Here is an 11,089-nt window from a genome sequence, read left to right as displayed (position 1 = left end):
AAATAAACCCTACCCCAAAGGAGCTGTAAGAATTGGCCAGCTGGAAGAGTACGTGAGGCAGGCATTAGGATGAAGGTCAAGTCAGAACGTAAATTAGGGGAGAGTTAAATAGCACCCACATTAGGTCCTTGGGTTGCAGGATAAGAGCTGTCTTAATAGGACTTAACATCCTGGTTGGGATCCTGGAAGATGATGTGAACTCACTACCAGGATGGCTTCTAGAAGCGTGTAATGGTGTGCTGAAGACACGCTGATGGCAGCAGCTCAGAGGCAACACTCTGCAAGGATTTGATATCCTTTAAGTTGCTGATACTCATTAAATCAAAGATTTCTTTTTTTTTTTTTTAATACATTTATTTATTTTTGAGAGAGAGACAGAACATGAGCGGGAAAGGGGTAGAGAGAGGGGGAGTCACAGAATCCGAAGCAGGCTCCAGGCTCTGAGCTGTCAACACAAAACCTGACATGGGGCTCGAACCCACGAACCATGAAATCATGACCTGAGCGGAAGTTGGACGCTTAACTGACTGAGCCTTCCAGGCACCCCTAAATCAAAGGTATTCATTGTGTTCCCCATAGATAATCCATTTGTGGTGGGTTGGGTAGCGTACCGTTTCTGGCTTTTTATGTCCAGAGACCAATAGGAGAGAAGAGATCAGTCTGGGCAGAGATAAGTGACTCTCTTCATCAGGAGGCGGGTAGGGCTGTTTTTACACGATGGTGACAGGAATATGAGTGGAATCCAGATAATTCACTTGCGTTTTCTAGGTGCTCCTTTGCCCGCCTGTGACCATAAAGGGACATGGTAAACCACCCCAGCCTATGAAGGGCATGGTGACCATCTCTGGGGGATGGGGGTCTGTGCTGGGCCACCAGCTAAGCCACTAAAACCAGCAGAGGTAGAGGTATTTAGGCAGCCCTAGGGTCTGCTTCAGCTGCACAGCTGCCTTGGCTGCATCAAGCTCTCTCCAGGGCAAAGCATGCATCTGATGACCGAGTCACTGGTTGGCTATTTTGGCTCAGTGTGGCCCAACTATGACAAATAGCTATTAAGCTGATACCTCTGTATAGAATCTAGTAGCTGACACTTAATGCGGGGCAAATATATTTTTCTCCTTTTCATTTTGGTCATGGTTTGGCAAACTCTTGGCTGGGATATTGTAATGATGTGTGTGAGGGCGACCTTTATGAGTCACCGACAAGCTTCTGCTCATGTAGAATGTTTTACTCCATTTCGGAACGTGAATAGACCATATAGCATGCATACGTGTACTTTTCAGGATGGTCCTGATTACTTATTTTCCTAATGGGAGCAATTCAAAGGATGAAACTTAATATATTAAATCCTTAATCATATTTTGTGGAATCAGACATAGTACAATGATAAATTAGACATACTGAAGCATTTTTAATAAGGAATCAGACTTAAAATCATGTATATAAGGGCCAGAGTGTTTCTGATAGAGAATCTTTGTGGGAAGGCAAAACAATATGCTAACTGCAGTATGCTAATATTCCTGTACTACATTGAGAAACCTAGCTACAAGTCTGTCCAGACTCAATTCTTTGACCTCTGCTCAAGGCATCTGTGGGGCTCCATCTGGGTCCCCTTCACTGTGCTATGACTTGTGTAAAATCTCTTAAGGAACTAAGGGGCAACTGTTTCTCTCTTAGAGATCACCATCCCCTTCATTACTTGATGTCCCGTGTCTTGAAAACTTATTTCATGTATTTCGTCCTCCCTGTCCCCTTGTTTTTCAGGTGAGAGAGTAAATCTGGTTTCTGCTACTCCATCCAGGCTGAAGTGCAGTTAACTACTTCTGTAGGGCTGACCCTCCTTTGACCTATTATTTTCCATCCATGCTCATAAGGATTCTCTTAGTATTTTTAATCTACCAAAGGAAAAAGGGATGACAAAAATCTAGTTACAGTTGTATCCCTAACTCTGTTAACTTAGTTATATTAGTAATCTTGCCTTAAAAAATATATATATATATTGTCAGTGGTCTTCCATCTGTAAAATAAGAATAATTCTTACTGCCAAATTTACATTTAGTTGATATAAGTAATTTTTAAAAATTATATTTACTGCAGGTATAATGTAAGTACATGTTTTTACTTGTCAGGAGAAATTGTGGCCACCAGTGATCCTTGATTTTTTTTTTTTTTTTTTTCCCTCAGACAACAGAGATTTTGCCTTCACAAATAGTTTATGGTCCTCCAGCATCTTTCCCTTATACCCAAGGGAAAATATTTTGGCTTCATCTGGTAAAAACAGATTATGTGGTTAAATTACAGATACATAGTCAGATACCCATTTATAATTTGAGTTGATTCTTGAACACAGGCTTAACACATGTGACCAATGATACTACTCCCAAGGACCCTGCTTCATATTACTCTTAAAGCTGGAGTTCCCGATCTCTGATTCTGTATTTAAAAAAAAAGAAAGAAAAAAAAAAAAGGTTGTTAACCTAAATTAAGTTTTGACCGACAACTGAAACCAGAAACATCCCTAATTAGATTCTGGAGAGGAAGCAGGAAACCACCTAGAGCCAAAGAGAACAAAAATTATCCCTTAAGGACTTTATCTTGGGCTTTCACACACATGTGACCATGTGGAACCACATATAAATTTATGAGGTAGATAAATATGTAATATTTAGTAATTAGATCAATTTACATGTGCAGTCTTTAGTGTTAATAATTATATATTTTTTTAGGAAACATTATTAAGTCATTGTCAGAGCTCTCTCGATTTCTTGGAAACCATGCTTCCAGTTAAAATTTCAAAGGGCCTTTTTCTACAACATAGCTCCGTCATTGCCGAGTGTCTTCATACCAAAACAATTGATGGGATTTTCTTTTATCCAAGGCTTTAAATGTGAGTTTATTTCCTACCCATCCCTCCTTACACACACACAAACACTACCCAGTAAATAAATAACCTAAGATTTCCAAGTATCTCAGTGGGCATTTACACTTGCAGATCTAGTCCAAGACTTCAATACCCTGAACTTACTTGCCAAGAGCTATGTATGTTGTTAAGAATCTATCAATTACTAAGATCCCCTAAGTAATTTCTTACTAATGAGATTGATTTCCTTAAATAAAGCATATATAGTAAATATCCATCATAAAACTATTATGAAATAATCTGAAATGCCATTAGATTTTGTGGAACCATTCAATTAAGAAAATATAAAAAGCATAAGTTAGCTGTATTTTATTTATTTTTTGTTTAAAAAAATTTTTTTAATGTTTATTCAAATATTAAAGTGGGGGAAGGGCATAGAGAGAGGGGGACAGAGGATCTGATGTAGGCTCTGTGCTGACAGCAGAGAGCCCAATGGGCTTGTACTCACGAACCATGAGGTCATGACCTGAGCCAAAGTCAAGACGCCTAATCTACTGAGCCGCCCAGGTGCCCCAAGCTAACTGTCACTTAAAATTACACTCAAAAAAAGAGAAATACACCAGGAGTTGTTTTGTAAACTTCATTCTCTTCAAATATTTATGCGGTTTACAGTGATGTGTCACATATCGGTTCCTTGCAGCCTTTTTCATTTTGATCTTCTTTTGTATCAGATAACTGGGTTTTCAGGCATGTGAATCGTGGTTGTGTAATCCGTAGTGGGAAAAATACCTGTCATTGAGATCAAGTTCACATAAATGAAGTATTAGTGGACCAAATTGTCTTGATATGAACATAAACAACATTGTCCTTTATGTGGCGATGATGCTCTGCTCCAGTGGCACGTAGGCAAACTTCTTTCCTGATGCTGGACTGCCCCAAAGGTAGCAATCAGGATTAAAGTCCAGATGTTCTACCCATAAGTGTTTAAGTCTTTGATTGGCAGTGGGAGGAGCACACACCTGATATCCTGGAGGAGTGATACACCCTGCTGTAGCTGGAGGGTTTGGGCCATTCTCATCATGTTCATTATAGGAGGTCAAAGTCTTGATGGTTCTGTTACACAGTTATCAAGGAAATTTAGATCCTTCAGCTGGTCACAAATTAAAGGAGTCAGATCTTCGCAGACTGTTTTCTGTTCCAAGTTACACGGTTTCGTGTGGCCAAAAAGAAGCCCATCCAGGCGTAGTGATTGAGGATGTATGCTGCCCTGCCAAGAGCAGTCCAAGAAACATGGCTGCCGTTTCCTCATCTGTCAGAGGATGTCCATCCTTGTAAGTAGAATCTACTAAAGTTTGGAGAATTCTTTTGACTATCTGTGTTCTTGGATTGCTTTATAGAAAATCTTCTTGACCGCTTGATGAACTCTGTCCCTGTGTCTGAAACTAGGCAAAGGGAGCCAACCTGGCCGCAGCCAAGCTACGTGGCTAAAACTTCCATCCAAATCTGCATACAGTTGTGCCACTGTGTCATTGAGTTGACTTCTGATTTTCTTTCCATGTAAGCAATGGCTGGCTATTGAAATTATGAGCTCAGAAAGCGCTTCAAACAAGTTTTTCTCTCCACTTTCTCCTCAGCTTTGAAAGTATTCTAGGGCATTTCGGTGGCTCAGTTGATTGAGTGTCCGACTCTTGATTTTGGCTCAGGGCATGATCTCACAGTTCATGGGTTCAAGTCTCGCATCTGGCTCTGTGCTGACATCCTGGAACCTGCTTGGGATTCTCTCCCGCATGCTCTTTCAGTTATAGAAATGTGCTTTCTAAAGCCGGCTATGTTAAGGCGAGTTTTTAACATTTTCTTCTCCAAAAAAGAGTTAGGATTAGGCACATCACATGCAACTCCCCTCCCCAACACAGGTTTGTCAGACATCTGTAGATACTCTTTGCATTCAGGGTTTCATTTTTACTATGAAAAACCAGTACAGCAGCGCCATTCCCCAGAAGGTAAGTAAATGTCTTGCCCACTGTGTTAAAACTAAATACAGGTCCATACTTCTCATGCATTTTCTAGGAATTCAGTTGGAATTCTCCCAAATGCTATGGCATGTCCAAGGAATGGAATTGTAGAGAAAACATATGGTGGACTTTTCGCCCTGGCAGGTGGGGAGCCAGGTGGCCTACTGCAAGGCAGGACAGGTAGACTAGGCCAAGGGTGAAGTGCAGGCAATTAGCGTGGATAGGAAGTTGTCACCAGTCAGTCACCCTCTCTGTAGCCTGCCGGAGCACCGACTCACCCGCCTGCAGTAAACCCAGCAACATTATCACGGCCCTGCGGCAGTCACTACAGTTTGCTGGAGAAGCTGGAGGCCAAGGTCGCTGCCACTCCTCCAAATCCACAGAGCTAGAGAAAACAGCAGTTGGGTGTCTGGAGGCGGCCTTGACCTCCAGTTCTGATTTTTTATTTAAAAAAAAAACTTTTTTTTTAAGTTTATTTATTTTTGAGAGAGAGACAGCATGAGTGGGAAAGGGGCAGAGAGAGAGGGAGACAATCCCAAGCAGGTTCCGCCTTGTCAGTGCAGAACCTGATGTGGGGCTGGAGCCCACAAAACCATGAGATCATGACCTGAGCCGAAACCACGAGTGGGATGCTTAACCGACTGAGCTACCCAGGTACCCCCCCGCCAAAAAAAAATTTTTTTTAAGTTACATTTCCATATTTACAGGAGAAAATCCTAAGGCTAATTTGGTGAGGATGCTGTAGTTTTGATGGATCTTTTGTGGAGCATTTTTTTATTTCTATACCCTGAAAACCTTAAGCTCTGTGGCTCTGTGGTGTGTGAGAGGAAGGGATAAATTGAGGAACAGGACTTAGTAGATCCTCAGTAGGTTTACAATGTTAGAAGGAGCCCTAAGTCCCTCTAGTTTATTTATCCACCCTGTTCAGGAGACTTCTGTAGATAATGGCCAAGTTTATTTAAACTATTTAAATACTATGCTCTCTCCTCCTCCTCCTCCTCCTCCTCCTCCTTTTTTAGAACTGCATATAGCTCTGCCTGTATCTTTTTGTTTTTTCTTTAGAAAAAGAGCTTTATTGCCTCTCATGATAAATAGTCACCACCCCGGATAGCACAGGTCTCCGGTAAACAATTGCTCATGGCTTGGGTCTGTGCATCCTAAATGTGACTTCTCTGTCAAATGAAAGCAACAGCCAACCCTTGTGAGTTCTTGAGGGTTTCATGATCATGCTTCCCCTGCCACTTTATCTTGTTATTATCATTTGTTTTTACTATTTATTTTTTGTGTCTGTATCTTAACAGGAAATGAATACTACATAGAATAAAGTTTGTTAACTTATATGTGCCTGACTCATGGATAGAGCTTAGATTTTTGGCAGCATTAAAAGTCTTAGTGTGGTAGGCAGAATAACAGCTTCCCAAAGATGTCGTCTTTATCCCGGGAGACTGCATATGTTATGCTACATTGCAAGGAGGCATTAAAGTAGCAGATGGAATTAAGTTTGCTAACCAGCTGACTTTAAAATAGGGAGAGAATTTGGGATTCTCTGGATGGACCTAATGCAATCAGAAAGGTTCTTAACGTTGGAAGAGGGAAGCAGAAGAAAAGGTCATAGTGCTGTGATGTGAAAAGGACTCAAGTCTTCTTGCTGACTCTGAGTAGGAGGAACGAGACCATGAGCTGAAGAATGCAGGCATCTTCTAGAAGACAGAAAAGTCAGGGAAATGGATTCTCCCCTGGAGCTTCCAGAAAGGAACATGGACCCACACATTGATTTCATTGCAGGAAGGCCTGCATCAGATTCCTAACCTACAGAACTTCAAGATAATAAATTCTCATTGCTTTAAGCCACTAAATTTGTGGTGATTTGTTACAACAGCAACCGGAAACTAACAGACTGAGTTATCTCCAAAACCTCACTTTGGCCTGTTTCGTGCGATGACAGGATCAAATGTTTTCACACAGGATAGTTACTTTTTCCAAACAAAATTTAAATGCTCTGAGAGTTTACTGTGAAGTAACAATAAGCTAAACTATAAGCTAGCTTTTTTTCAGAAAGAAAAAGTAGAGGGTGGAAAACGAGAAGTCCTCTACAACATCAACACATTGTCTGAAAGTGTTTGTATTCACGAAACTTAAAACTGACTCATGAAACTCTATTCTTTTTGGAATACTGTTACCAAGCCATAATTAAAAGAAAAAATGTTAAATTGTTGATACTGGCAGTCATCAGGACTCTTGTATTTGGTTTTTGGAGTTCTTTATTCAGTACTGGCCGGGAGCTTTGTAGACTAAGGATGAAGTCATTAATGAAATCTCAAACTCATTCTAAACATTGGAGAAGTACAATTTCATTACTTAAGAATTTCCCTGGCCTACAATGTTGAGCATCACACTTGAGTTAATGTAAGAAAATGTACAGAGAGAGAAGAAATGCTCTGTGACTGGTTTTCATACTTGAGACCTTGCACAGCCGTGACTGAGAATGCAATTGTGGGCTCCCCCGGGTCCATGGGATCTACCAGCGGGAGGGCAGAGCTCTTTTTGTGCAAAACGTATGAACTAAACACAGGTGTAAAAGACAGTAAAAATAGCAACAGATTCTCTAAATAACTCATGCAACTATATAACAAAAAATAAATTTTACATGGTTGATGCCAGAAATGACTACCATATAGTAGAATCATAATTATAAACCTACAGGGTACACACACATGTATTGCTCTTTTAAAATTTGAGATTTACATGTTACCCGTGTAATATCTTTACATATTTATATATTGCTTATTCTACAAAGTTAGCATAACTTGATTCTAATCTTTGATATCATAAGTTTTTCTTAACCTCCAAGAGAAGAAAAATGTTGTAAAAACACACTGAAAGCAGAGTTCAGATAGTCTGTATGGTTTTGACCTTTAGGTGTGTGGTACCAACTGCTATCTACACCTAGGAGTGTATAATGTACTGTATGAGCTCATCAAATTATCCTACTTTGCTGACGGGATCTGTTTTTAAAAAGAAATGTTGTACTTAATGCCACTAGACAATTACTAAAAAATAGTGTTATTGAAGCTTTATTGTCCTGGAAACTCTTTCTGTTGGATAAAAGAAGAGTTTAAAGAAAAGATTTTTTTTCTCAGAATTTCAGTCTAGTGTGCTGCCCAGGCCTCTCAACACAGCTTTGAACTTGGAGTCTAAAAAAACGTTTGATCTTCTTTGTCTTTCAACTTGACAAAATGTCCTTCTTCTTTGAAATCCCCATTTTATGTGTGCTTGTCAGTGTGTTTTAGAAATGAAAAGCTCTTGGGGGTAAGGTATGAGTCTTTTTTGTTTAACCTTTGAACGTCCTCCTAAGCGCCTGCTCTACCAGTTGGCATTCCAAAAATATTGCTCATTAAAATTCTCATTCTTCCTATAGTGGTTTGGAAATGATAGTAGTAGGTGTTGGATTTAGCTTCTTCACTTAGAGGCTTTTAAAAATAAAAACACTCAAAGGTAACATTTCACTCCATTCAACAAATATTCTTAAGGTCCTTCTGCATGGCAGTAATTAATGTTCATTGGAAGATGAACTGACACAGCCAGTATGATCAAGTTGTATGGTTGAAACATAAGAAACTTAAAAGTAACTCATGGATTCAAAAAATTTATTCTTTTACTAGGACCAGAAAATCTAACTTGTTGCCAAATGATGTCACTTGGTCAAATGACTAAACCCTACCAGACATAGCCCTATAATAGCTACCCCTCCTTGAATGAAAGGAAAGGAAATATACAGAGAAAAACACAAAGTTATACTTTATTAATCAGGTAGGGATTTTGCTTTAATTTTAGGCAGAACCCTGGTGACCTATAAGCTGAACCCCATGGAAAATTCTTTCCTAACCACTACTGTCCTGAAATGCCCACTCAATGTCTCTCTTCCATGAAAGTAGGGTGTGTGGATGAGGAGTAAAGAAAAGCCAAAATAGGAACCAAGTGATCACGATAGAAAACAACACAGGAAAGAAATGTAATTTATTAAAATTTGTCACATGAGTCTACCTAGAATAACAAGGAGCCCAGCCGTTGTTCTAAATGATCTTCTGCCACTTAAGATTAACTTTTTAGTAGGAGGTATCTGATGTTGCCTTAATTTCTGTTGAAATAAAGTAGAAGTATGCTATTCTGATTTTAGATTAAACAGCTTAGTCCATCGGCTTTCTTTCTGTCTTGGCAAAAAACCTATTCAGGCTGCAAACTCACCATTAGAAAGAATGTGTTAGTAGCTAAGATAGCCATTAATAAGTAAGAATATAATCATGTCTGGTTCAAATAAATGCATTTGCATAACATTTTAGACTGCATCTTGAATAATAAGGCACTCACTGATAAGATGACTTTTTTTTTTTCTTCTCCCTGGTGTTTGTCATTTACTCACTTTTCATTTTAAGAAAGCACTGATTGTGGCTGGCCTTCAGAGAATTTCTGACTCCTCAGCCTGTTGATGTCTTTTAATAGCAGAGTGCAACACTGCTGGTGACCTTCATTTATGTTTCAACCATGAGCTGAGTCTAGAAATAGATATCAGCATACTGCTATGTTGGCAAACCATATCACAGAGACACTATTTTTAAGGATAACTAAAGAGTTTTGTTCTTAACAGCTATGGCAAAATAAGGAAAACCAACATGACTGTGGCAGACAGAAAGGCCTGCCACCCACAAGAGGAGGAAAAACTGGATTCCCCCAGGGCTCCGCTGGTCCAGTTTGGGGGTTGCTGGGTGAACCTTGAAGCCTGTGGCAAAAATGGCTGGTGGAGTGGCAGCCACACATGCAGCTATTGGTAGTAGAGGAGCAAATCCTCAAAGAGAATTTTAGAGTCTGTGATGTCACCCCTGCATCCATTCTTTTCCTTTCTTTTCTTTTTTTTTTTTTTTGAGGGAGAGAGAGAGCATGCACTTGTGAGTGAGTTGGGGAGGGGCAGAGAAAGAGGGAGAGAGAGAGAGAGAAAGAGAGAGAATCCCAAGCAGGCTCCCCACTGTCAGCGTGGAACCCGACGAGGGGCTTGAACTCACAAACCATGAGATTATGACCTGAAGTCTGATGCTTAACCACCAGGCGCCAACCGCCCCGCCTCTTTTTTTTCTTAGCTATTCTTCTTAATGCCCATCTGGCTTTGCCCACTTCTCAGAGACTGCTTTAAATGGCTGTACCAGTGATCACCAGTGCTGCATCCAAGGATCAGCTCCCTACTTGCTTCCTTAGCCTAGTTTCAGTATTTTACACTGGTGGCTACTATTATTTTCCTCAAACATCTTTCCTTTGGTTCCTGCCATACCACACTCTTCCAGTTTTCCTCTTGCCTTACTCACCATCTGTTCCTCATTCCCCATTCCTGGCCATTCCTCCCCGGTGAGAAGATCAGAAGAAAAAGTATTTAAAATGTATTTTAGCAAGTGAAAAATATATACTTTCAGGAATATTGATAGACTAGCCGAATATATGCTTGCTTGTTAATCTGCACGTATTAACAATCACACATTAATAGAATAACATATTAGTGTAGAGAGATTAATTTTTCCAATCTCACATTTCATGAAATAATTCTATGCAAAATCTTCACTTGTGGCCTTAAGATCAGTCTCTTAATGTTAGAATCACTTTCAAGTCACTGAATACAGTTTTCCTGAATACATCCATTTAAGATTTAGCCCTTTTGGAATTTTGCATGATATTATCACTGGAAGTGTTATCCCATTAGGGACATTTGTACAAAGTTATCTGCACAGTGTTAAGACATCTATTTTTTCATTTGTCTTTTAGATACATATTCATGATCCCCACAATGTAATCACTATATTTCTTTAAATAATTTCAATAGGTTTGCTTATAAGGATATCTAACACTTACAATTGTGAGATCCTACCTTCCATAATACTAAAATCGGTATTTCATTTCTGGGCCTCCATTTTATGAAAAGTGGCTTCCATTGGCATCTAAAACTAGAATTGACTGAAGTCCTTTGTGCCCGGACATAAAATCAATTTCCCTAAATATTACTTTGATTTTTGAATAGAGTTATCTGTTAATCTGAATTTTTGGTATCCTTGAGATTTGTTTGTTGTCTTTTTATACAGAAATTGTGTTGATTTTTTTTTTCTGTTTATTTATTTTTGAGATAGAGCATGAGCAGGGGAGGGGCAGAGAGAGAGGGAGACACAGAATCCAAAGCAGGCTC

At 39.5% G+C, this 11,089-nt stretch overlaps 1 pseudogene; it reads right to left on the bottom strand.

Annotated features, from left to right (window-relative positions):
• Nucleotides 1-3,563: 3,563 nt before the first annotated feature.
• LOC102951705 lies at nt 3,564-10,244 on the bottom strand (annotated as a pseudogene).
• Nucleotides 10,245-11,089: the final 845 nt, after the last annotated feature.

This window comes from Panthera tigris, chromosome B1 (genome assembly GCF_018350195.1).
Source record: "Panthera tigris isolate Pti1 chromosome B1, P.tigris_Pti1_mat1.1, whole genome shotgun sequence".
In the NCBI taxonomy this organism is placed as follows: Eukaryota; Metazoa; Chordata; class Mammalia; order Carnivora; family Felidae; genus Panthera; species Panthera tigris.
The sequence above is the reverse complement of the archived record's forward strand: the minus strand, read 5'-3'. Positions and strand labels throughout refer to the sequence as shown.